The sequence below is a fragment of the Helianthus annuus genome, chromosome 13, assembly GCF_002127325.2.
Source record: "Helianthus annuus cultivar XRQ/B chromosome 13, HanXRQr2.0-SUNRISE, whole genome shotgun sequence".
NCBI lineage: Eukaryota > Viridiplantae > Streptophyta > Magnoliopsida > Asterales > Asteraceae > Helianthus > Helianthus annuus.
Window position 1 is genome coordinate 5,640,069 of NC_035445.2, and position 25,812 is coordinate 5,665,880.

The 25,812-nt window shown below is 37.5% G+C and overlaps 2 long non-coding RNA genes across 2 annotated transcripts; both read left to right on the forward strand.

The window, feature by feature from the left end:
• Window positions 1-12,336: 12,336 nt before the first annotated feature.
• LOC110897424 lies at window positions 12,337-13,267 on the forward strand. Its single transcript, XR_002568625.2, has 3 exons — window positions 12,337-12,426; window positions 12,500-12,557; window positions 13,015-13,267. It is a non-coding gene; the product is annotated as an uncharacterized LOC110897424 (long non-coding RNA).
• An 11,675-nt stretch (window positions 13,268-24,942) lies between these two features.
• On the forward strand, window positions 24,943-25,320 carry LOC110897425. Its single transcript, XR_002568626.1, has 2 exons — window positions 24,943-25,046; window positions 25,142-25,320. It is a non-coding gene; the product is annotated as an uncharacterized LOC110897425 (long non-coding RNA).
• The last annotated feature ends 492 nt before the right edge of the window (window positions 25,321-25,812 follow it).

Sequence of the window (25,812 nt, forward strand, 5' to 3'; positions counted from 1 at the left end):
AATAATTTTACCACCCTTTAAATACGCTGCGTATTGACCTATACGCAGCGTATATAAAGGTCTGAAAATGTCTTTTATACCCTTGTGTTGAGGCTATAGGAAGCCAAATACAAGGGTAGTTGTGTCATTTTGGTCTCATACGCTGCGTAGGGACCTCTAAGGAGCGTATATAAAGCTCCATTTTTGTATTTTTTTTATTGTGTATTCCTTTGTTTATTTATAAAAAAAGAAAATTATTTATAAAAAAACAATATTATTGGTAAATAATACAAATATAAATTATAAAAATAAAAAATAATATAAATATTATGAATTATAAAAATTAAAAAAGAAAATTATTTATAAAAAACAATATTATTGGTAAATAATACTAATATATTGTTTTGTTATCGTTTAAATTAAATTATCGTATTCCTTTGTTTATTTATTAAAAAAGAAAATTATTTATAAAAAAAGAATATTATTCGTAAATAATACAAATATATTATATTGTTATCGTTTAAATTAAATTATCTTATCGTATTGCATCGTATCGTATCGTATCGTATCGTATTGCATCATATCGTATCGTATAGTGTATAGTATATAAGTCTCGTATAGAGGCCTATACGGGTGTTATTGTTTAGTATCGTATCGTATCGTATAGTGTAGTATAAGTCTCGTATAGGTTTCCTATAGGTCTTGTATATGCATATAGGATTAGACGGGACTTAAACCACACCTATACGATATTACGATATCACACTTATAGGCTTATACGAGGTTAATACGTGACCTAAACCACACCTATACGATATGATATCACACTTATAGGCTTATACGAGGTCAATACGTGACCTATACGACGCTATACGATACAATATCACACTTATAGGCTTATACGAGGTCAATACGTGACCTATACTACGTTATATGATACGATATCACACTTATAGGGTTATACGAGGTAAATACGTGACCTATACCACACCTATACGATATGATATCACACTTATAGGCTTATACGAGGTCAATACGTGACCTATACGACGCTATACGATACGATATCACACTTATAGGCTTATACGAAGTCAATACATGACATATACTACGTTATACCATACAATATCACACTTATAGGCTTATACGAGGTCAATACGGGACATATACTATGCTATACGATACGATATCACACTTATAGGCTTATACGAGGTCAATACGGGACATATACTATGCTATACGATACGATATCACACTTATAGTCTTATACGAGGTCAATACGTGACCTAAACCACACCTATACGATACGATATCACACTTATAGGCTTATACGAGGTCAATACGGGAACTAAATCACACCTATATGCTTATACGGGTGTTATATCGTATCGTATAGTATCGTATCGGGTATTATTTTCCTTTTTTTTTATAAATAAACAAAGGAATACACAAAAAAAAACAAAAATAGAGCTTTATATACGCTCCTTAGAGATCACTACGCATCCTATAAGACAAAAATGACACAACTACCCTTGTATTTGGCTTCGTATAGCCTTAATACAAGGGCATAAATGACATTTTCAGACCTTTATATACGCTGAGTATTGGTCAATACGCAGCATATATAAACTATAAGGGTTAAAAAGATAATTTTACCACAGGTTTGGGGTTAAAAATAATTTTACCACCCTTTAAATACGCTGCGTATTGACCTATACGCAGCGTATATAAAGGTCTGAAAATGTCTTTTATACCCTTGTGTTGAGGCTATAGGAAGCCAAATACATGGGTAGTTGTGTCATTTTGGTCTCATACGCTGCGTAGGGACCTCTAAGGAGCGTATATAAAGCTCCATTTTTGTATTTTTTTTATTGTGTATTCCTTTGTTTATTTATAAAAAAAAGAAAATTATTTATAAAAAAACAATATTATTGGTAAATAATACAAATATAAATTATAAAAATAAAAAATAATATAAATATTATGAATTATAAAAATTAAAAAAGAAAATTATTTATAAAAAACAATATTATTGGTAAATAATACTAATATATTGTTTTGTTATCGTTTAAATTAAATTATCGTATTCCTTTGTTTATTTATTAAAAAAGAAAATAATTTATAAAAAAAGAATATTATTCGTAAATAATACAAATATATTATATTGTTATCGTTTAAATTAAATTATCTTATCGTATTGCATCGTATCGTATCGTATCGTATCGTATTGCATCATATCGTATCGTATAGTGTATAGTATATAAGTCTCGTATAGAGGCCTATACGGGTGTTATTGTTTAGTATCGTATCGTATCGTATTGTGTAGTATAAGTCTCGTATAGGTTTCCTATAGGTCTTGTATATGCATATAGGATTAGACGGGACTTAAACCACACCTATACGATACTACGATATCACACTTATAGGCTTATACGAGGTTAATACGTGACCTAAACCACACCTATACGATACGATATCACACTTATAGGCTTATACGAGGTCAATACGTGACCTATACGACGCTATACGATACAATATCACACTTATAGGCTTATACGAGGTCAATACGTGACCTATACTACGTTATATGATACGATATCACACTTATAGGGTTATACGAGGTAAATACGTGACCTATACCACACCTATACGATACGATATCACACTTATAGGCTTATACGAGGTCAATACGTGACCTATACGACGCTATACGATACGATATCACACTTATAGGCTTATACGAAGTCAATACATGACATATACTACGTTATACCATACAATATCACACTTATAGGCTTATACGAGGTCAATACGGGACATATACTATGCTATACGATACGATATCACACTTATAGGCTTATACGAGGTCAATACGGGACATATACTATGCTATACGATACGATATCACACTTATAGTCTTATACGAGGTCAATACGTGACCTAAACCACACCTATACGATACGATATCACACTTATAGGCTTATACGAGGTCAATACGGGAACTAAATCACACCTATATGCTTATACGGGTGTTATATCGTATCGTATAGTATCGTATCGGGTATTATTTTCCTTTTTTTTTATAAATAAACAAAGGAATACACAAAAAAAAAAAAACAAAAATAGAGCTTTATATACGCTCCTTAGAGATCACTACGCAGCCTATAAGACAAAAATGACACAACTACCCTTGTATTTGGCTTCGTATAGCCTTAATACAAGGGCATAAATGACATTTTCAGACCTTTATATACGCTGAGTATTGGTCAATACGCAGCATATATAAACTATAAGGGTTAAAAAGATAATTTTACCACAGGTTTGGGGTTAAAAATAATTTTACCACCCTTTAAATACGCTGCGTATTGACCTATACGCAGCGTATATAAAGGTCTGAAAATGTCTTTTATACCCTTGTGTTGAGGCTATAGGAAGCCAAATACAAGGGTAGTTGTGTCATTTTGGTCTCATACGCTGCGTAGGGACCTCTAAGGAGCGTATATAAAGCTCCATTTTTGTATTTTTTTTATTGTGTATTCCTTTGTTTATTTATAAAAAAAAAGAAAATTATTTATAAAAAAACAATATTATTGGTAAATAATACAAATATAAATTATAAAAATAAAAAATAATATAAATATTATGAATTATAAAAATTAAAAAAGAAAATTATTTATAAAAAAACAATATTATTGGTAAATAATACTAATATATTGTTTTGTTATCGTTTAAATTAAATTATCGTATTCCTTTGTTTATTTATTAAAAAAGAAAATAATTTATAAAAAAAGAATATTATTCGTAAATAATACAAATATATTATATTGTTATCGTTTAAATTAAATTATCTTATCGTATTGCATCGTATCGTATCGTATCGTATCGTATTGCATCATATCGTATCGTATAGTGTATAGTATATAAGTCTCGTATAGAGGCCTATACGGGTGTTATTGTTTAGTATCGTATCGTATCGTATTGTGTAGTATAAGTCTCGTATAGGTTTCCTATAGGTCTTGTATATGCATATAGGATTAGACGGGACTTAAACCACACCTATACGATACTACGATATCACACTTATAGGCTTATACGAGGTTAATACGTGACCTAAACCACACCTATACGATACGATATCACACTTATAGGCTTATACGAGGTCAATACGTGACCTATACGACGCTATACGATACAATATCACACTTATAGGCTTATACGAGGTCAATACGTGACCTATACTACGTTATATGATACGATATCACACTTATAGGGTTATACGAGGTAAATACGTGACCTATACCACACCTATACGATACGATATCACACTTATAGGCTTATACGAGGTCAATACGTGACCTATACGACGCTATACGATACGATATCACACTTATAGGCTTATACGAAGTCAATACATGACATATACTACGTTATACCATACAATATCACACTTATAGGCTTATACGAGGTCAATACGGGACATATACTATGCTATACGATACGATATCACACTTATAGGCTTATACGAGGTCAATACGGGACATATACTATGCTATACGATACGATATCACACTTATAGTCTTATACGAGGTCAATACGTGACCTAAACCACACCTATACGATACGATATCACACTTATAGGCTTATACGAGGTCAATACGGGAACTAAATCACACCTATATGCTTATACGGGTGTTATATCGTATCGTATAGTATCGTATCGGGTATTATTTTCCTTTTTTTTTATAAATAAACAAAGGAATACACAAAAAAAAAAACAAAAATAGAGCTTTATATACGCTCCTTAGAGATCACTACGCAGCCTATAAGACAAAAATGACACAACTACCCTTGTATTTGGCTTCGTATAGCCTTAATACAAGGGCATAAATGACATTTTCAGACCTTTATATACGCTGAGTATTGGTCAATACGCAGCATATATAAACTATAAGGGTTAAAAAGATAATTTTACCACAGGTTTGGGGTTAAAAATAATTTTACCACCCTTTAAATACGCTGCGTATTGACCTATACACAGCGTATATAAAGGTCTGAAAATGTCTTTTATACCCTTGTGTTGAGGCTATAGGAAGCCAAATACAAGGGTAGTTGTGTCATTTTGGTCTCATACGCTGCGTAGGGACCTCTAAGGAGCGTATATAAAGCTCCATTTTTGTATTTTTTTTATTGTGTATTCCTTTGTTTATTCATAAAAAAAAGAAAATTATTTATAAAAAAACAATATTATTGGTAAATAATACAAATATAAATTATAAAAATAAAAAATAATATAAATATTATGAATTATAAAAATTAAAAAAGAAAATTATTTATAAAAAAACAATATTATTGGTAAATAATACTAATATATTGTTTTGTTATCGTTTAAATTAAATTATCGTATTCCTTTGTTTATTTATTAAAAAAGAAAATTATTTATAAAAAAGAATATTATTCGTAAATAATACAAATATATTATATTGTTATCGTTTAAATTAAATTATCTTATCGTATTGCATCGTATCGTATCGTATCGTATCGTATTGCATCATATCGTATCGTATAGTGTATAGTATATAAGTCTCGTATAGAGGCCTATACGGGTGTTATTGTTTAGTATCGTATCGTATCGTATTGTGTAGTATAAGTCTCGTATAGGTTTCCTATAGGTCTTGTATATGCATATAGGATTAGACGGGACTTAAACCACACCTATACGATACTACGATATCACACTTATAGGCTTATACGAGGTTAATACGTGACCTAAACCACACCTATACGATACGATATCACACTTATAGGCTTATACGAGGTCAATACGTGACCTATACGACGCTATACGATACAATATCACACTTATAGGCTTATACGAGGTCAATACGTGACCTATACTACGTTATATGATACGATATCACACTTATAGGGTTATACGAGGTAAATACGTGACCTATACCACACCTATACGATACGATATCACACTTATAGGCTTATACGAGGTCAATACGTGACCTATACGACGCTATACGATACGATATCACACTTATAGGCTTATACGAAGTCAATACATGACATATACTACGTTATACCATACAATATCACACTTATAGGCTTATACGAGGTCAATACGGGACATATACTATGCTATACGATACGATATCACACTTATAGGCTTATACGAGGTCAATACGGGACATATACTATGCTATACGATACGATATCACACTTATAGTCTTATACGAGGTCAATACGTGACCTAAACCACACCTATACGATACGATATCACACTTATAGGCTTATACGAGGTCAATACGGGAACTAAATCACACCTATATGCTTATACGGGTGTTATATCGTATCGTATAGTATCGTATCGGGTGTTATTTTCCTTTTTTTTATAAATAAACAAAGGAATACACAAAAAAAAAAACAAAAATAGAGCTTTATATACGCTCCTTAGAGATCACTACGCAGCCTATAAGACAAAAATGACACAACTACCCTTGTATTTGGCTTCATATAGCCTTAATACAAGGGCATAAATGACATTTTCAGACCTTTACATACGCTGAGTATTGGTCAATACGCAGCATATATAAACTATAAGGGTTAAAAAGATAATTTTACCACAGGTTTGGGGTTAAAAATAATTTTACCACCCTTTAAATACGCTGCGTATTGACCTATACGCAGCGTATATAAAGGTCTGAAAATGTCTTTTATACCCTTGTGTTGAGGCTATAGGAAGCCAAATACAAGGGTAGTTGTGTCATTTTGGTCTCATACGCTGCGTAGGGACCTCTAAGGAGCGTATATAAAGCTCCATTTTTGTATTTTTTTATTGTGTATTCCTTTGTTTATTTATAAAAAAAAGAAAATTATTTATAAAAAAACAATATTATTGGTAAATAATACAAATATAAATTATAAAAATAAAAATAATATAAATATTATGAATTATAAAAATTAAAAAAGAAAATTATTTATAAAAAAACAATATTATTGGTAAATAATACTAATATATTGTTTTGTTATCGTTTAAATTAAATTATCGTATTCCTTTGTTTATTTATTAAAAAAGAAAATTATTTATAAAAAAAGAATATTATTCGTAAATAATACAAATATATTATATTGTTATCGTTTAAATTAAATTATCTTATCGTATTGCATGGTATCGTATCGTATCGTATTGCATCATATCGTATCGTATAGTGTATAGTATATAAGTCTCGTATAGAGGCCTATACGGGTGTTATTGTTTAGTATCGTATCGTATCGTATAGTGTAGTATAAGTCTCGTATAGGTTTCCTATAGGTCTTGTATGTGCATATAGGATTAGACAGGACTTAAACCACACCTATACGATACTACGATATCACACTTATAGGCTTATACGAGGTTAATACGTGACCTAAACCGCGATATCACACTTATAGGCTTATACGAGGTCAATACGTGACCTATACGACGCTATACGATACAATATCACACTTATAGGCTTATACGAGGTCAATACGTGACCTATACTACGTTATATGATACGATATCACACTTATAGAGTTATACGAGGTAAATACGTGACCTATACCACACCTATACGATACGATATCACACTTATAGGCTTATACGAGGTCAATACGTGACCTATACGACGCTATACGATACGATATCACACTTATAGGCTTATACGAAGTCAATACATGACATATACTACGTTATACCATACAATATCACACTTATAGGCTTATACGAGGTCAATACGGGACATATACTATGCTATACGATACGATATCACACTTATAGGCTTATACGAGGTCAATACGGGACATATACTATGCTATACGATATGATATCACACTTATAGTCTTATACGAGGTCAATACGTGACCTAAACCACACCTATACGATACGATATCACACTTATAGGCTTATACGAGGTCAATACGGGAACTAAATCACACCTATATGCTTATACGGGTGTTATATCGTATCGTATAGTATCGTATCGGGTATTATTTTCCTTTTTTTTTATAAATAAACAAAGGAATACACAAAAAAAAAAAAAAACAAAAATAGAGCTTTATATACGCTCCTTAGAGATCACTACGCAGCCTATAAGACAAAAATGACACAACTACCCTTGTATTTGGCTTCGTATAGCCTTAATACAAGGGCATAAATGACATTTTCAGACCTTTATATACGCTGAGTATTGGTCAATACGCAGCGTATATAAACTTTGTGAAAAAATGATCCCTCAAACCTACCAAAATGACCCAAAAAAGTCTAATGGTTTATATACGCTGCGTAGAGAGCTATACGCAGCGTATATAAACCTTGTGTTTCTGTGCAATGATTGGTAATTAGGCACTGAGATCCATGGTTTATATACGCTGAGTATTGGTCAATACGCAGCGTATAGGGTTAACCCTATACGCTGCGTATTGACCAATACGCTGCGTAGGTAAACCCTAAGTGTGCAGATAGGCAAACTGGGTGTGCAGATAGTTAGGGCCATCATTAAAGGTGTGACATTACAGTTTTGGGGTCCGGAAATATTCAATCAAATTGGTAATATGGTAGGGAAGGTGATCACTCCCTCAAATGCTTCTGATGATGGCTCGGATTTATCGGTCAGCACCGTTGGGGTATTATCAGGTAAGGGGGGGCGTATCAATAGTCTTTTAACGTTAACATGGGATGGCGAGCCTTTTACAATCTGGATATCGGAAAGGGACTCGATCAGTACGGAATGTTCGGTAGAGTGCCAGAAAAACAAAAGGTCACCGGAATGGGGTAATGGTATGCCAAAAGTCGTCAACGTCGACTATGATTCATCCTTGTCGGGTTCCGAAGAGTCACAATGTAATGATGGGGTTTTTGGAAATCCAAATAAGGCTTTTAAAAAAGCGGCTAACAAATCGGGTTCCAAGGAAGGTTCTATTGGTTGTAGGGATATCTCCAACATGGACCCACCAATCAATATTAACGCTGACTCGTCATCTGTGAACAATTCGACGGATCCTTGTAACACACCTCCACCTCCACCATCACGTCCTCCTAGGTCCGTTATTGAGCCCAATTCTGGTTTGGGCATGAACGATCTTTTTAAGAATGATGATATTATTGTGGAGGACACTCCTCCTATGAAGCCCACTGAGGATAATAACATTGATCCATCTGATCGATTTAATCTAATCTAAAGGAAATCATCAACCAGGTGGCCCAACAAGATAAAGATTTTGACCATCAAGATAAGACCATTGACCTCAATAATCTGCCTAGCTCCTCACAACAGAGTGAGGAGTGAGAGTGTAACGTCCAGATCCCTCCTCAGCTGAAATTAGATCACAAGAAGAAAAAACACTATTTTCCTTCAATGAAGATGAAGGATTCTCTCTGGAATGGCAGGAACCATGAAACCTCTAAAAGTCGGAGTAAATCGGCTTCTAGTTTAGGTGATTCGAAGAACGGCGAGTCGGCGGAAGATGATTGCATTACAAACGAGATCATGAGGCAGAAGATTACACAAGAAGCAGAAGCTACCATCGAAGTTGGGGAAAATTTGGGGTTTCGAGTGTCGGAATATGTCGATAATGTAATGAGACAAATTGAAGATGCTTAGGGGACAACTCGTTATCAATGAACTTCTTATCAGCGAACATCAGGGGGCGGGTGACTTCAGTAAAGCGGAGCACATAAGGAATCTCAAAAAGAAATATAAACTCGGCTTTATTGCTATTCAAGAAACACAGGTGTTGAATTCTCTGAACATACAGGTCAGTAACTTTTGGATAATACTGCCTTTGATTATGAACCTATAGAAGCTTCGGATAGATCGGGTGGTCTTTTAAGCATTTGGGATCCATGTCTTTTTGTTAAGAAGTCAACAGTAAAAAACATGCACTTTTTAGCTATCATGGGCGAACTGTGCAATGGAGGGGGGGATATTTCAATAGTCAATATTTATGCACCTCATGATCTATCACTGAAAAACAATTATGGGATGATCTACTTGTCCTGATGGGTTCATTCTCGGGTCCTTGGATCTTACTAGGTGACTTTAACTGCATCAGGGTCCCCACCTAAAGAAAGAACTCTAAATACAACAAACAAGAGGCTGAGGATTTTAACATGTTTATCAATACAGTGGGCCTGGTGGAATATACAATGTTGGGTTGTGCTTTTACATATGTGACTGACCATGGAAATAAATTCAGTAAAATTGACCGAGTCTTGGTCTGTCAGTCATTCCTTTCTTTATGGCCGTCGGTGAAATTATGGGGTTTAGCGAGATTCAAATCAGATCACAGACCACTGATTTTGTTATACTCAGAGGTGTTCTTCGGTCAAGCTCCCTTTCGTTTTTTCAATTCTAGGTTAAAGGAAGTGGGTCTTGCGGATGTCGTTAGAAAAGCATATGAGGGGGTCACACTGAACCATCTGACAAATTGCTTGCTGCAAAACTGAAAGCGGTTAAAGTTGCATTGAAACCTTGGTGTGAAAAGCTAAAGAAGAGAGATAACTTACTATTACGGGAGCTTCAAAAGAAGGTAGAGGTTTTGAATCTAAAAGCTGAATCGGCTACATTAACAGAGCAGGAGTTAAGTGATAGAGACTCATGGCTGAAAACGATAAATGAGTTGGACCAGAATAGAATGGATAAAACAAAGGGCAAAAGTTAAATGGGCAGTAGACGGGGATGAGAATACGTCATTTTTTCATGGCGTGATCAATGGTCACAGGAAGAACAACAGAATCAACGGGCTGAACTTTGATGGTGTATGGGTTTCGCAACCGGAGGATCTTAAAAAGAGCATTAAATGTATTATGAGTCAATTTTTACTGAGCAAATGTATGATAGGCCGAAATTCATAAACAATGGTTTTAAAGTCCTATCCTTAGATCAATCTGCCATGCTAGTGAAAAGATTTTCAAAGGAGGAAATTAAGGATGCAATTTTGAATTGTGGTGGAGACAAGACACCGGGTCCAGATGGTCTTACTTTCAGGTTCTTAAAAGACTTTTGGGAGTTATTTGAGAAAGATTTTGGCCTTGCCCTTGAGTACTTTTATGTACACGGCAAGCTAAATCGTGGATGCAACTCTAGTTTCATTTCACTGATTCCCAAAATAAATAACCCTCATATGATCAATAATTTTCGGCCAATTAACTTGATAGGCTGCATCTCCAAAGTGGTGACCAAGATCCTAGCTAGCAGGCTTAAAATGGTTATGGATTTTCTGGTCAGCGATGTGCAAACGGCCTACATAGAAGGACGCAGTATTCTTGAAGGGCCTCTAATCATCAATGAACTTATCTCTTGGGCGAAGAATAGAAAACGAAAGATTGTGTTATTCAAGGTGGACTTCGAAAAGGCTTTCTACTCGATAAGTTGGGAATTTTTGGAATCAATATTATCTCAGATGGGTTTTCTAGATCTATGGAGGAAATGGGTCATCGGTGTGCTAAGTACGGCTAGAACATCGGTCTTAGTCAACGGATCTCCAACAACGGAATTTGAAATTCAAAGGGAGGTTAGGCAGGGTGATCCATTATCCCCTCTCTTGTTTATCTTAGCTATGGAGGCTTTACATATTGCAACGGAAAGTGCGGTTGAATGTGGTATTCTAAAAGGCATCAAAACACCAGGTTCGGGCCCTAAAATCTCACATCTTCTATATGCCGATGAAGCTTTATTTGTCGGAGAATGGTCCGAAGAAAATTTTCATAACCTTGCTAGAATTCTTAGGTGTTTTCACTTATCCTCGGGTCTTCAAGTGAATTTTGCAAAAAGTAAGGTATTTGGCGTGGGGGTAAAGAATGAAGACGTCTTGGAGACGGCTACGATACTTGGATGTGATAGAGGCTCGTTACCATTCACTTACCTTGGTTTACCGGTAGGATCCAACATGGGAGTGGTAAGAAATTGGAAGCCCGTCATTCTATTACGCCATACCAAACAGACCCTAAGAATGTAATCCCATATAACAAGGCACGCACAGTGGTAGTCAGGAGGGTGCAAAGCACCCGACGCCGAGCACATGACCGGGACAAAGGACGTCAAGAACACATTTATTATGAACGAACAATGACTTAGCCAAAGTTGACTTTTATGAAACAACCACCCATGTATGTTAACTCTCGCCTACCTAGGTTTGTTCACATACAATATGATAGCTAGGTGAGAAAAAAATATTAGGATGTAAAATTACAACTGAAGATATGAACGATTACACTTAAAGAAATAAACGGAGGGGGTAGAGTGAAAAGTAAAAAATGGGCAAAAACTGTAAATTTTTGTTGGGTGACCCAATTATAAAAGCCTACTATCGTTGTTATTCTTTTGTTAGGTTTTATTCTGCCGTCAGACAATTAGCTAGATGGCCGCATTATGGTCCGTGTTTGATGAAATCGAGCCCAGTGATATCGCAAAATCATCTGTGAGTTGTATCGTCCGTCATCAGTTTTTGCCTTTCGATTTTTTCATGAGTGATAATAGATCTCATTGTGCAGGGTGATGAAGAAACATCGTTGACTGCTTATAGGATTTCGGAGGACGATCTCATCTCAGGTAACTGTTTATCGATTAAATTTTGTATTCGTCTTAAATCCGTTGCAAATTTAGCACGTTTTCTATAAAAATTTTGGGCCGATTTTGTGGATCTACGATTTACCATATATCTTTGATTTGAGGGTTTTTTTTTATGTGAATTGCGGATCTTACTGATCATATTCCTCTTGATTTTGAATATCACACGCATTGTATAATGAAAATTAGACGAAGATAATTTTTTAACACAATTAAGTTTGTATATAATAGAATCTAAAATTAAAGGTCATTGTTAGGGATTGATTGAGTCAACAAGATGTCAAAATATTTATACTGAATCTGGTTTGGTATCTTTGTATAATATTTTGGTAAAATCAATCATGATTTATAATTGCCCTTTATTTTTCATATCAGTCTTTCTGAGTTTCTGGAAGGTGTGGATCGTGAATTCAAAAAACTTACACTCTTTTGTGAAAAGATATATGGCAGGTAACGAAACCGAGTCATGCCATTATATGTGAACGATGAGAGCTTTGGTGTGGAGACCACAAACTCTTCTGTTTTAAGAGACGAACATGTAGATTCAACTTTTTTTACTTCTTAATGGTGTTCTGGTCTTGATAGTAAGGTCTTCTTTTCCTTTGCCAATGGCTACGGCTTGTACAAGAAGATCGAGGCCCATCATATCCCTTAAAGTGAACACATACTTCTCAAACAAAAGTTTTCCCTCCTCAAACATTTTAATTACCTGCAAGAAACCATACATTAATAACCCATTGTTCTAGGTATAGAATAGTCAATAGTAAACAAAGTACCTGAGTCAAACTAGCTTTACACTCATCGGTCACATTAGAAAGCAATCGAGACAAAAGCTCGTGCAGCCTCCACCCTCTGAAAATCTTTTTTTCCAGGAAGAGACTTTTTAATTCTTTTTTTTTTAATTCTATAAAACTTCCCATAGTAATACGATATAACATTTGGCATATCTTTATCCCCCATGAACTTGTTCACAACGCGAAGATTCTTGCCGAATATATATAAACCAAGAATAAAACTATCATGTTCAATCGCGCTCCAACATTCTTCACTTGATGAACAAGGAACTGAAACCAAACCGTTGTTTGTTTCACAACCTACATTACAAAATGTTGGTGCACTTGTGTCTGTACTTTGTCTGTATTCGGTCTGTATGTAAACGATGTACATGTCAGTTCTGTAAGTTGACAAAGTCAACCATCCTCCGGTTTGACTTAGTCAACAGTTAGAAAGATGTTTTTCTGGATCGAAGGATAGCCTCGAAGGATACAACTGATCCTTCGAGATGCTCGAAAGATATGGTTCGACCATTAGTCCTCGAAGGATGATCCTTCGAGGTCCATGCTGATCTTTCGTGTAACATGTGGTCGACAGATGATCCTTCGGACCATCTGTCGAATCCTTCGGACATAGCATCTTGAGCTGGGTATAAATACCCATGCATGTGTTGAGTTTCAGTAGACACACAGACAGAAGGATACCGAGAGATAGGTTGAGAGCATTCTGTCCAAAACTCACACACACACTTAGAGAGTTTATAGAACACTTCTGTAAACATTGAGCTTGTAACCGAACCCTCATTGCATTAATACAAGTTGTGTTAATCGGTGAACTTGTGTGTTTGTTTCTCTACTTGCTACTAACTCGGTTTGCTTGCTAGCTTGGATTCCGCACTCGCTAGTAGGTTTGTATAACAAGGTTTGAGGTTCGTCATCCACCGGATAGGGACCTACAAGTGGTATCAGAGCTTGGCTCTTAACCTTGTTTAAAACCGGGTTTTTACAAGTTTTGGTGTGTTGAAACACTTGGTTTTGCACCTGTTTTTACTTGATTTCTTGCATTTTCTTTGAGTAAAAACGTGTTCTAAACCTATCGGGTGTGTTCGGGGTCGGTTTGGGTAACATAAAAATCGTGTTTGTGAAACTTTGATTTTTCCGGCCATATTCCGGTTATCATTCCGGTGAACTGGACTTGAGGATATGGTTTGCCTATTTTGGTAAAATTTTTGAAAGTCAAAAAGTTTAGTGAAAAGTTGTTGCAGAACCATCCATTCTGCCGAAAGTTGGTACACCAACCCATCACCTTTTCACCAACCTATCACATCAAAGTCAGTTGTGTCAGAGCCTCTCGAAAGATATCTTTCGACATCGAAAGATCATCCTTCGATATCTTTCGATCAAGGAGGGCTCGAAAGATTTATATCCTTCGACCCATCCTTCGTAGTCTGAAACATATCCTTCGACAGAGGAATCTTTTCGAAAGACTAGTGTCCGAAAGATTAGGATTCTTCGTATTGGTGAATCTTTCGAGATCTGTTGATCGAAAGATAAGGGTTTAACACGAAAGATAAGGATCTTTCAAAAGGGAATCCTTCGTGTTCTTGAGTCTTTCGAGATCATTGTTCGAGAGTCAACAGTAATCCTTCGAGTACTGTTGATCCTTCGAACAAGATTATATCTTTCGATTGTGATCTGTTTATTGTTAACAACTTTCTGTGATTTCAGATCCTTCGACCAGGATTCTTCGGCTGTGTATCTTTCGAATCATTCTTACTTAGCATTTATTTTGCTCATCTATCATGAATCCGAGTTGGTGGGGAAGTCCGGCTCCAGACAGTGGAAAATACATGAATACCAGTCAATCTCCATCATGGGCCGAATCTCCAGTTTCTACATCCTCACAAGCAAATGCCACTCCAGCTGGTCAATGGGCGTTTGTTTCAAATCAAACTCCGAGTATTCAAAGTCTTCTACTAAGCGAAAGTGAAACCGGAAGTTTGAACAGGCCTCCAAAGTTGATGCATCTTCATGAATATCCAGGATGGGTTGATCGTTTTCATACATACATTCTTGGTCAAAATACAGAGTTGTGGTTGCGGTTCATTACGGAATTCGATCAAACTATCGAGGTTGCTGCTTCTTCGACAGCTACATTTGCCGATCTTCCTGATGATCAAAAGAAGACGTATGACTTAGAAAAGAAAGCATACGCTATTCTCACTCAAGCACTGAGCAAGGATATTTATCATCAGTTCGTCAGTTTCAAGACTACGAAGAAGCTGTGGGATGCATTGAAGACGAGAGGAGTAGGTAATGAGGCCACACGTCAACTACGACGAGATCTACTGAAGAAAGAATTCGATGGCTTCACATGTATGGATAAGGAGTCCTTGGGAGATATGACAAGCCGTTTCTATCATCTACTTACTGAGCTGACGAACTTTGAAGTCACAACGACTCCAACAGAGGTGGTAAAGAAGTTTGCCGATGCATTGCCTCCTCAATGGAATAACTTCCTGGAAATCCTGAAGTACAACGGAACGTTGAGAACTACAAATATCAACGATTTCGTGCAGCTTCTGGAGAACAAGGATCAGGAAGAAACGTTGAAGGCAAAGAGAGTTGCAGTGCCACAGAATCCAGAGATGTATTATGGCACCCCCACTACGTCATCTGCAAAAGCCGGTTCACATGCTCCACTTCAAACGGCGTTTGTCACAAGCACGGATATGTATGGCAATCCAGTGCAAGTTCCTGTAAAGCCGCCTCCAACCACAGATCTGTATGGAAATCCAATACAACCACCTCCTCCTCCTCCTGCTCAACAACCACAATATGCATGTTATGGAGGAACATCATCTGCTGCAGGTCAACAATCAAAGCCAAATACAGTACAGCTTGACACTTCAAGTTTTTCTAAAATCAGTGTAGAAGTAGCTAAGGAACACATGGAGCTGCTTAACACTGTAGTGAGCGCGTACTGTGGGTTGATAGAAGGTCAGATTGGAAACATTAATCTGACACAAGAAGATTACAGGCAGATTGATAAGGAAGAGATGGACTTGATGGACATCAAGTGGGCCTTTGCGAGTGCTGTGAGAAGAGCAAAGGATTGGATGGAAAGTACTGGCAGAACCAGCTTGGAAAGTAAGCGAGACACCAAGTATGGGTTCGATAAGCAAGCTGTTAAGTGCTTCAACTGTGGTGAACGAGGCCACTTTAAACGGGAATGTACAAAGCCAGCCCAGCACGGGAATCAAAACCCCTTCAGGAACCAAGGCAACCAGCAGAACAGAAACAATGATCGTACATTGGTGCCTGTCAACAACCAAACCAACCGAGCACTTGCAGTTCAGGTGGATGAAGGTTGTGACTGGTCAATCCAGTTGGGTGGTGATGCTCCTGATGGAACAGCATGTTTTGCTCAGATTGTGAAGGAGCTAGTTCACACCAGTGGTGGAGAATCTTCTGCCAGTGGTGATGAATCGTCTGAAGATGAAGACTCCTCTGGATACAGCAGGAGTGTTGATGAAGAATCATCCAACTCTGGTGATGATCATGTGGGTGAGACATCTAATGTTTCGGATGATATTGACATTGATGAACTCTTGGGGGAAGCTGTAGCAGAAACTCAAAGAAGATCTATTCTGGTGGATCAGGCTGCTTACTCTTCGTCTTCTCTCCATTCAGCCTTTATGGCTAATGTCGACGGTTCATCAAGTCAGGTATGTGTCGATGAACCCACTGCAATTAACTGTGATGAATGTGATAGATTGCATGCTAGGTGTGCTGATTTGAAAGGAAACATGTCTGAGTTGCAAGCCAAACATGATGCTTTACAAGCTAGTTTGTTTGACTTGCAAGACAAACATAGTTCCTTGAGTGCTGATTGGTGTGACTTGCAAAGCAAGCATGAGGCTTTGCAAGAGAAATATGATGTGACATTCATCCACAATCAGAAGTTGACTGTGGACCTCTCTAAATGCACAGAAGCCAACATGTTTTATGAAAACCATGAAAAAGAATTTAAGTCAGTAATTGGAACATTAAAGAAGGATAAAACTGAACTGACTAAAATGGTTTCAAGAAAACAAACAGATATTAATTTGTATATATCTCGTCTTGAGAGTATGCAAAAAGAGATGGCTTGTGTGAAAACCGAAAGTGATGCGATCCAACTCAAGCTAGACAGTTATTTGAGTTCTAGCTATGTGTTAGATCACATCATTGACGTTCAGAAGGAAAAGAGAGATGTCACATGCATAGGCTACAAGAAGTGTCCACCACCAGTGAGACATAATTATGACGCCATGCCTGATGAAGAGGACAGGGTATTCTTTGAACCTTCTGTGCCTCTAGATGTTAAGGAGTTTGCTGCAGGGCTTGGATACCAAAAGGAAGTATCCTCAGATTCAGATGTGTCAGCAGATACATTTGTGAGTGCTGAACAGAATCAAGATCCTCCAGTTGTGATTGAGGATGCTGATTCGTCTGATGATGAATCTGACGATACTGTCCCAGCAAAGTCTGATGCGGTAGTCAAAAATGAGGACATACCTCTTGAGAATCACATTCTATGTGATCCCCCTATTCAACCTGCTAAGACTGTTGCAACTGAGTCCTCATCTGCAGAAGAGCCGGAGAGTGTAAATTTGCTGTACACTCTAGTTGGTGATGATAAAATTTACTCAGACAAAGATTTTCTCATTAAGAATGTTAATCAATCCTTAATCTGCAAAGTCTTTGAGAATTCGACGAGTAAGTTCTTGGGAAAGGCAGGACCTAAAGTTACAGTTACACAGTGTCCTCCTATTCCAAAGGCTGAAATTCGAAAACAATTTGGTAACAAGAAATTACCAACAGTGCCAACACAGCAAAATCACACCAAACCCAAAGGTAAAACACCGGCTCAAGCTAACAAGAAGCCGAACCAAAAGAAGAAGAAGAAGAATGTTAACTTTGTGAAATCGACGGGAACAGACAAAATTGAAAAGTTTGAAAATCAATCTAACTTAGATTTTGTCAAGAAAACTATTGTCGAGAAAAGAAATGAACCAAGCAGTTCAAAGCCTAGTACCTCGGGTTCACAAAGTTTAACATCATCGGCTAAGCGATCACATGATTCTTCGGGGTTTGTAGAACGAAGATCATGTTTTGAATGTGGAACCATTGGACATATTATTCGTAATTGTCCATATCTTCATAAACTGAAAGAGAAAGTTGATGCTCCCCGTGACCACAATGACCGTAGGCGATCTGTTTCTGTAAAACAAGATCCCCGTCTTGAAAAAGAAAGGGAAAAGAAACAGAAACGCCAACAGGTCAAAAGAATTGAAAAAGCGATTAAAACCGATGTGGTTCAAAAACAACCTGTTTGTGTAAAACCAGATAATTCAAAAACTTCTAACAACAAAGAAGTTAAAATTTTAAAGAAAAATACTGATGAAACAAAACAGAGCTGGAAACCAAAAACGGTTGTCAAATCAGGGGGACCATCACAATTCACCAACCATCAAAGACAAGAAGTTATTATCATTGATGAAAATGGAAGACCCAAGACCACAATGGCTTGGGTCCCCATCTCCAACTAACTCATTTGAGTTCATGTGCAGGGTGCTTCAGGAGGAACTATCAGTAGTCATTGGATTGTTGATAGTGGGGCATCCAGGCACATGACGGGCGACATGAAGCTTCTCTACGACGTTAAATCTATTAGAGGAGGTTATGTTGCTTTTGCTGGAGATAAAGGTGGATACATTACGGGTGAAGGAATGATATCTAACGGGATTGTCAGCTTTGACAAGATCAACTTTGTGCAACAACTTGATCACAATCTTCTTAGTGTTTCTCAAATTTGTGACAAGAAATTTTCAGTACACTTTGATGCTAATGGATGTTATGTGCTGAAACCCGGCTTCAAAATTCCAAAAGAATGGATTCTCTTGTCGGCTCCAAGGATAAATGATTTGTACGTCCTTGACATGAGCCAGGCTATTACTACGTCTGCACAAGCAACTTGTTTCGTTTCCAAAGCCACAGAAAAAGACACTATCTCTTGGCACAGACGAATGGGTCACATTCACTTACGCAAAATGAATCATTTGGTTTCAAATGAATTGGTGAATGGTGTTCCCCTCAAAAATTTCCATCTTCAAGACATCTGTGTTTCGTGCCAGAAAGGAAAGCAAACAAAGAAGAAGCACCCTACAAAGAAGATCAACACAGTGGCAGTTCCTCTTGAACGTTTGCACATGGATTTGTTCGGTCCTGTCAAGCACAAGAGTATTCGGGGTGATCAATACTGCCTCGTGGTTACTGATGATTATTCAAGATTTTCTTGGGTTGCGTTCATGGCACACAAGAGTGAAACCTTTGGCATCATCAAAAACTTGATCATTCAGATTGAGAATTTGTATAAGTTGAAGGTTAGGCGGATACGTAGCGACAATGGTACTGAATTTAAAAATCATTCCATGACGGAGTTCTGCACTTCAAAGGGTATTCTTCATGAGTTTAGTGCAGCTTATACTCCTCAACAGAATGGTGTCGCTGAACGTAAGAACCGCACATTGATCGAGACTGCTAGGACAATGTTGGTAGAGTCGCAGCTACCCATTCCATTCTGGACTGAAGCTGTGGCCTCTGCATGTTACACATTGAACAGAGTCCTTACAGTCAAAAGACACAACAAGACCTGCTTTGAGCTTCTTCAGAAACGGAAACCAGATTTGTCTTATCTAGAACCGTTTGGAGCTCCATGCACAATCATCGATCCTAATGGAAAGTTTGGGGCAAGAGCAATTGATGGATACTTTCTTGGGTATGCCACCCCTAACTTGCGAGTCTGGAATCTAGAGACTAAAAGGGTCGAGGAATGGTCTGAGGTCAGAGTACAAAGGCACACCTTGCCAGTCAAAAATCCGGGTCAACCTTGGATGTTTGAGTACGATGACTTCTTCAATTCGATCAATGTTGAAGCCGTTGAAGAAAATGCTGCAGCTAGGATGTTTTTCGAGAGTGACAATGCAACAGTTTCACCGGTGGTTCGTCCAATTCTTGTTAATCAAGAACCATCTTCTTCGGTGAACAATAATACTCTCAACAATGAGGATTTTCATGATGCAAACGAATTGAACGAATCCTCAGAGGATGATGAATTTCTAGATGCAGATCAAGAAGCTCCTACAACAGCAGTTCATGGTACTTCAGAGGGTACTCCTCCAGTAGATGCTCATAGAACAGCTGAGGCTACTGCATCATCCTCTTCGTCAATTCCGGGTCTTGAATTGGTTGTTGATCTTAATCTTAACAACCTGGGTATAAATGTTCCAGTTCCAGATAATCCAGAAACAAGGATTCATAATACCCATCCTCAACAAAACATCATTGGAAATGTGCAAAGTGGCGTACAAACAAGAAACATGTTGCGAAACAACAACAATGCAGGCCTGTATGCAGCTATTCGAGAATCTGGGCAACAAAACGACTGGTCCTTCGCGTGTTATGTCTCACAAGAAGAACCAAGAACGTGGAAAGAAGCCTTGAAAGATAATGCTTGGGTTGAAGCAATGCAGGAAGAACTGCAACAATTCCAGAAGCTGGGTGTCTGGAAACTAGTAGAGAAACCTGCTGGATACAAGAAGATTGGTACCCGTTGGGTTTTCAAATGCAAAAAGGATGACCGCGGAGTTGTTATCCGAAACAAAGCTCGTTTAGTCGTTCAAGGTTTTCGTCAGATTGAAGGGATCGACTACAACGAAGTCTATGCACCTGTTGCACGTCTCGAAGCAATTCGAATCTTTCTAGCCTATGCGTCCTTCAAGGGATTCAAGGTCTATCAGATGGACGTGAAAAGTGCATTTTTACACGGTGTGGTTGAAGAAGAGGTATACGTCGAACAGCCTCCAGGTTTTGAAGATCCTATCCATCCCGATCGGGTTTGGTTGCTAAACAAAGCTCTTTATGGTCTTCATCAAGCACCACGAGCTTGGTATGCAACCTTATCACACTATCTGCTGGAGAACGGTTTTCGTAGAGGTCTTATCGACTGTACTCTTTTCATCAAGGAACAAGATGGAGATCTTCTTCTGGTACAGGTATACGTTGATGACATTATTTTTGGTTCTACTAATGATGTCTTGTGTAGGGAATTCGAGCGCATTATGCAGGATAAATTCGAGATGAGTGCTATGGGGGAAATGACCTTCTTCTTGGGCCTACAAGTACAACAAACGGAGTCTGGAATATTCATCCATCAGACTAAATATGTTGGCGACATCTTGAGCCGGTTCCAGATGTCTGATGCAACGCCTATTGGTACCCCATTGCCAACTAATCACGGAATTACTCCAGACTTGAAGGGAGAAGCTGTTAGCCCTTCAATCTATCGCGCTATGATCGGATCTCTTATGTACCTCACAGCATCAAGGCCAGACATAATGTACCCAACGTGCCTGCTTGCCAGATATCAAGTTAATCCGAAGGCCTCACATCTTGCTGCTGTTAAAAGGATTTTTCGTTATTTGAAGGCGTACCCTGACACCGGTCTGTGGTACCCTAGGGATAATAACTTTGAATTGGTAGCTTTCAGTGATTCTGATTTTGGTGGATGCAAAATCGACGGCAAATCCACAACGGCTGGATGTCAGTTCTTAGGAAATCGCCTAGTCACATGGCAGTGCAAGAAGCAGACGTGTGTAGCTACATCAACATGCGAAGCTGAATACATTGCTGCCTCAAGTTGTTGCTCCCAAGTTCTTTGGATTCAACAACAAATGCGGGACTACGGTTTTGAATTCCTAACTACTCCTATTTACGTTGATAATTCTGCTGCTTTAGATATCACTAGAAATCCTGTGCAGCATTCAAAGACCAAACACATCGAAATTAAATATCACTTCATACGTGATTGCTTTGAGAAAAGGCTAATCGATGTTGTTAAGGTCCACACCGATGACCAACGTGCCGACTTATTTACCAAAGCTTTTGACAAATCTAGATTTGACTTTTTATTATTGGTAAACGGCATTAAGGTCAAGCAAGAGTAAACCCAACATCGGAAAATCATTTTTGTTAATATCTTTGTGTGTTTTAAATTTGTCTTAGTTTATTGATTTTAGGGGGAGTAAATCCAAAAATCTGAAAATCCAAAAACATCGAAAAATTTCAAAAACACAAAAACATAGAAAAACAAAAATGAGTTTCCTGGCGAGCAAAAGAGAAAATGATAGTACATCAGTGGTCTATCCAAACCTCTTTAAACCTTAAATGAAAAACGATAAGCAGCTCTATATAAGATGTATCGGTAGGCTCACAATCATTTTAAAGTGTGCAGGGTGATATAAATCTTAATCGACTGAAGACCAGGTGGGAACCACTCATTGGCATATGGTCTTAGTACCGAAATTTCGTTTGATAGATTGCCGAGGTTCTGAGATATTCGGTCTTTATGCTGTTTATCATCTGGGTATCATGGTTGTATCTTTTACCGAAAAATAACGGGGACGCAAGTCTAGATCTTCCATCATACTATACATACGTGTACATATTACATACTGCATTCGACCTCAATAAGTGATAAACAATCACATGTCCAAAACAAATAAGTGATAAAAATATCACATCTATCCGGGTGTCAAGTTCGTCTCTCTGCTGTACGGAAGTACTGACCTGTTCACGGACTTGCACCTGTGCCCTCATGCATATGAAAATCAAGTTCCTCATCAATAAGTGATTTTATCACAAAGGACTTGTTTTCAAATCAAAATAAGTGAGTATCTCACAATTTATACGGTCAAACAGATGATAATTGGTATACTCACCGGTAAGATGAACCCTCGTGCATACCTTGATACGGGAATGTGTCGTGATGTGGATGAACACCGGTCGGTAAGTATAAATCATAACTTAACGTATCCCCTCGACATGATTACATCTGATAAGTTGAGCTTAAGTGGACAACAATACCGATAATTGTTATAGGATGCTTATTTTAATGTTAACTAACTGAACAACAAGAGTGTTTTGGCATGACCGTACACTGATATGATTCTCTTACCCTCGAAACTCGCAAAAAGAATGTCTGGATATATTTATTTACTGCTTAACTTTTATTGTTTTTCTTTTAAAACAGTTTCGTCGTTTGGTGCATATCAGCACGACATTAGCGGTGATGTCGTTTGATAACACTCAAAGGATTTTAAATTGTTGTCTTTTAATTTCAAAAATACCAAAAATATTTTAGGCTTGTTTTAATATAAACTTTATAAAAGCCAAAAAGATTTTATTTCTGCTTTATTTTCGATTGTACGATGTTGGAGCTCGAGTCTTCGTTACCTGAAACCTGACCGAAAACCGAACTGACTAAATCTTCATAAACGGTCAAAATTTGCAGATTTTGAAAGTTAGAATTTAAAATTGATAAATTTTTTTTTTAACTTTCAAACTGTCGGACGGTGTTTGATTGTGACATGGTCATACGTGTGTCATTTGTTTATGCTAACTATATTCCAAGCAGTTGTTCTCATTACGCGTTTAGATTTCTTGCATGTGCAGATTCTAAAGGCTAGGAGAACATGGTCGATGACGAGCTTTGGAATGAAGACACGACGAGAAGGCGCTCAATGAATGAAGATGATCGAGTTGCCGTTGGCCATCATCAACACCACAAGGATCTTACTTCATAAAGTTAAAGTATTTCACGAGCATAACTCAAGGGGGAGCTTATGTTAAGGGGGAGTTTGTCAACACACTTCCTACATGATACGGGTAGTTTGTTGATACACTTTCTACTTTCAAGACGTGAAGACTTTGAAGATCCTCCGACATTGAAGACATGATAGGACATCAGAGTCTTGAAGACTTGAAGACCAAAGACCGTCGAAGTTCAAGACGAGTCTACACTTTTAGAAGAACAAGACAAAGCTTAGAGATCAAAGACAAAGCTACAGCCAAGGGGGAGTTTGTTGGTGCACTTGTGTCTGTACTTTGTCTGTATTCGGTCTGTATGTAAACGATGTACATGTCAGTTCTGTAAGTTGACAAAGTCAACCATCCTCCGGTTTGACTTAGTCAACAGTTAGAAAGATGTTTGTCTGGATCGAAGGATAGCCTCGAAGGATACAACTGATCCTTCGAGATGCTCGAAAGATATGGTTCGACCATTAGTCCTCGAAGGATGATCCTTCGAGGTCCATGCTGATCTTTCGTGTAACATGTGGTCGACAGATGATCCTTCGGACCATCTGTCGAATCCTTCGGACATAGCATCTTGAGCTGGGTATAAATACCCATGCATGTGTTGAGTTTCAGTAGACACACAGACAGAAGGATACCGAGAGATAGGTTGAGAGCATTCTGTCCAAAACTCACACACACACTTAGAGAGTTTATAGAACACTTCTGTAAACATTGAGCTTGTAACCGAACCCTCATTGCATTAATACAAGTTGTGTTAATCGGTGAACTTGTGTGTTTGTTTCTCTACTTGCTACTAACTCGGTTTGCTTGCTAGCTTGGATTCCGCACTCGCTAGTAGGTTTGTATAACAAGGTTTGAGGTTCGTCATCCACCGGATAGGGACCTACACAAAACTCACCCTTTCTCCCCATTTCCAACCAAACCCTTCACCTTTCTCACGGATTCTCCCCCAAATCGGTTCATTCTCATCAGTTTCACCAAATTCTCCTCTAAATGGGTTAGTACAGTTTGTTTTGAGTTGAATTTCTTCTTTATTTTGTTACATATTTTGTTAATTTCTTGATTTTTTGTGTATATATGTGTGTATGCTAGATAAATCCGCCCACCCACCACGTCTTCGATCAAGACGAAGTCACTTCGAGTTGAAATGAAGTCACGGATCAAGGCGAGGGACACGAAGACAATGGCGGTGATGATAACATGATGTAGTTTTACACGTTTTATGCAATGTTATGATGTTAATATGTGAATTAAATGAATAACTTTTAAGTGGTTTTAGGATGTTTATATAATTATTATGTTTATGTAGTTTGTTGTGAGTGGCGAAGAAAAACTCGAAATTGGCAGGCTTTGTGTATGGTTGAAAACCGGAAATTATTGTTAATGCAAAAAAAAAAAGTTAAAAACGGACTTTTAGCGGAGATTTTGTCGCTACTAATGATCAGATTCTTTACCGACGTAGGTCTATTGTGACGACATGTCGTCGCTTGTGGTTGTACACCTTTAGCGACGATAAGAATTTTTAGCGGCGACAAATGGATCAATACTGACGACCTTAAAAGTATTAGTGGCGAGGATTAGTACCTTTAGCTTTAGCGGCGACTATTGCCTCTTTTCTTGTAGTGTAGTGATATAATGATGGCGGCTCTCCAGAATCACAGAAACATTGATTTGAGTCGTTCCACAAATGGATTGGGTTGGGAAGGATTGTCAACTTCCTATAGCTAATGAAATCCTTTTGGGATTCATCCAAATTTTCATAA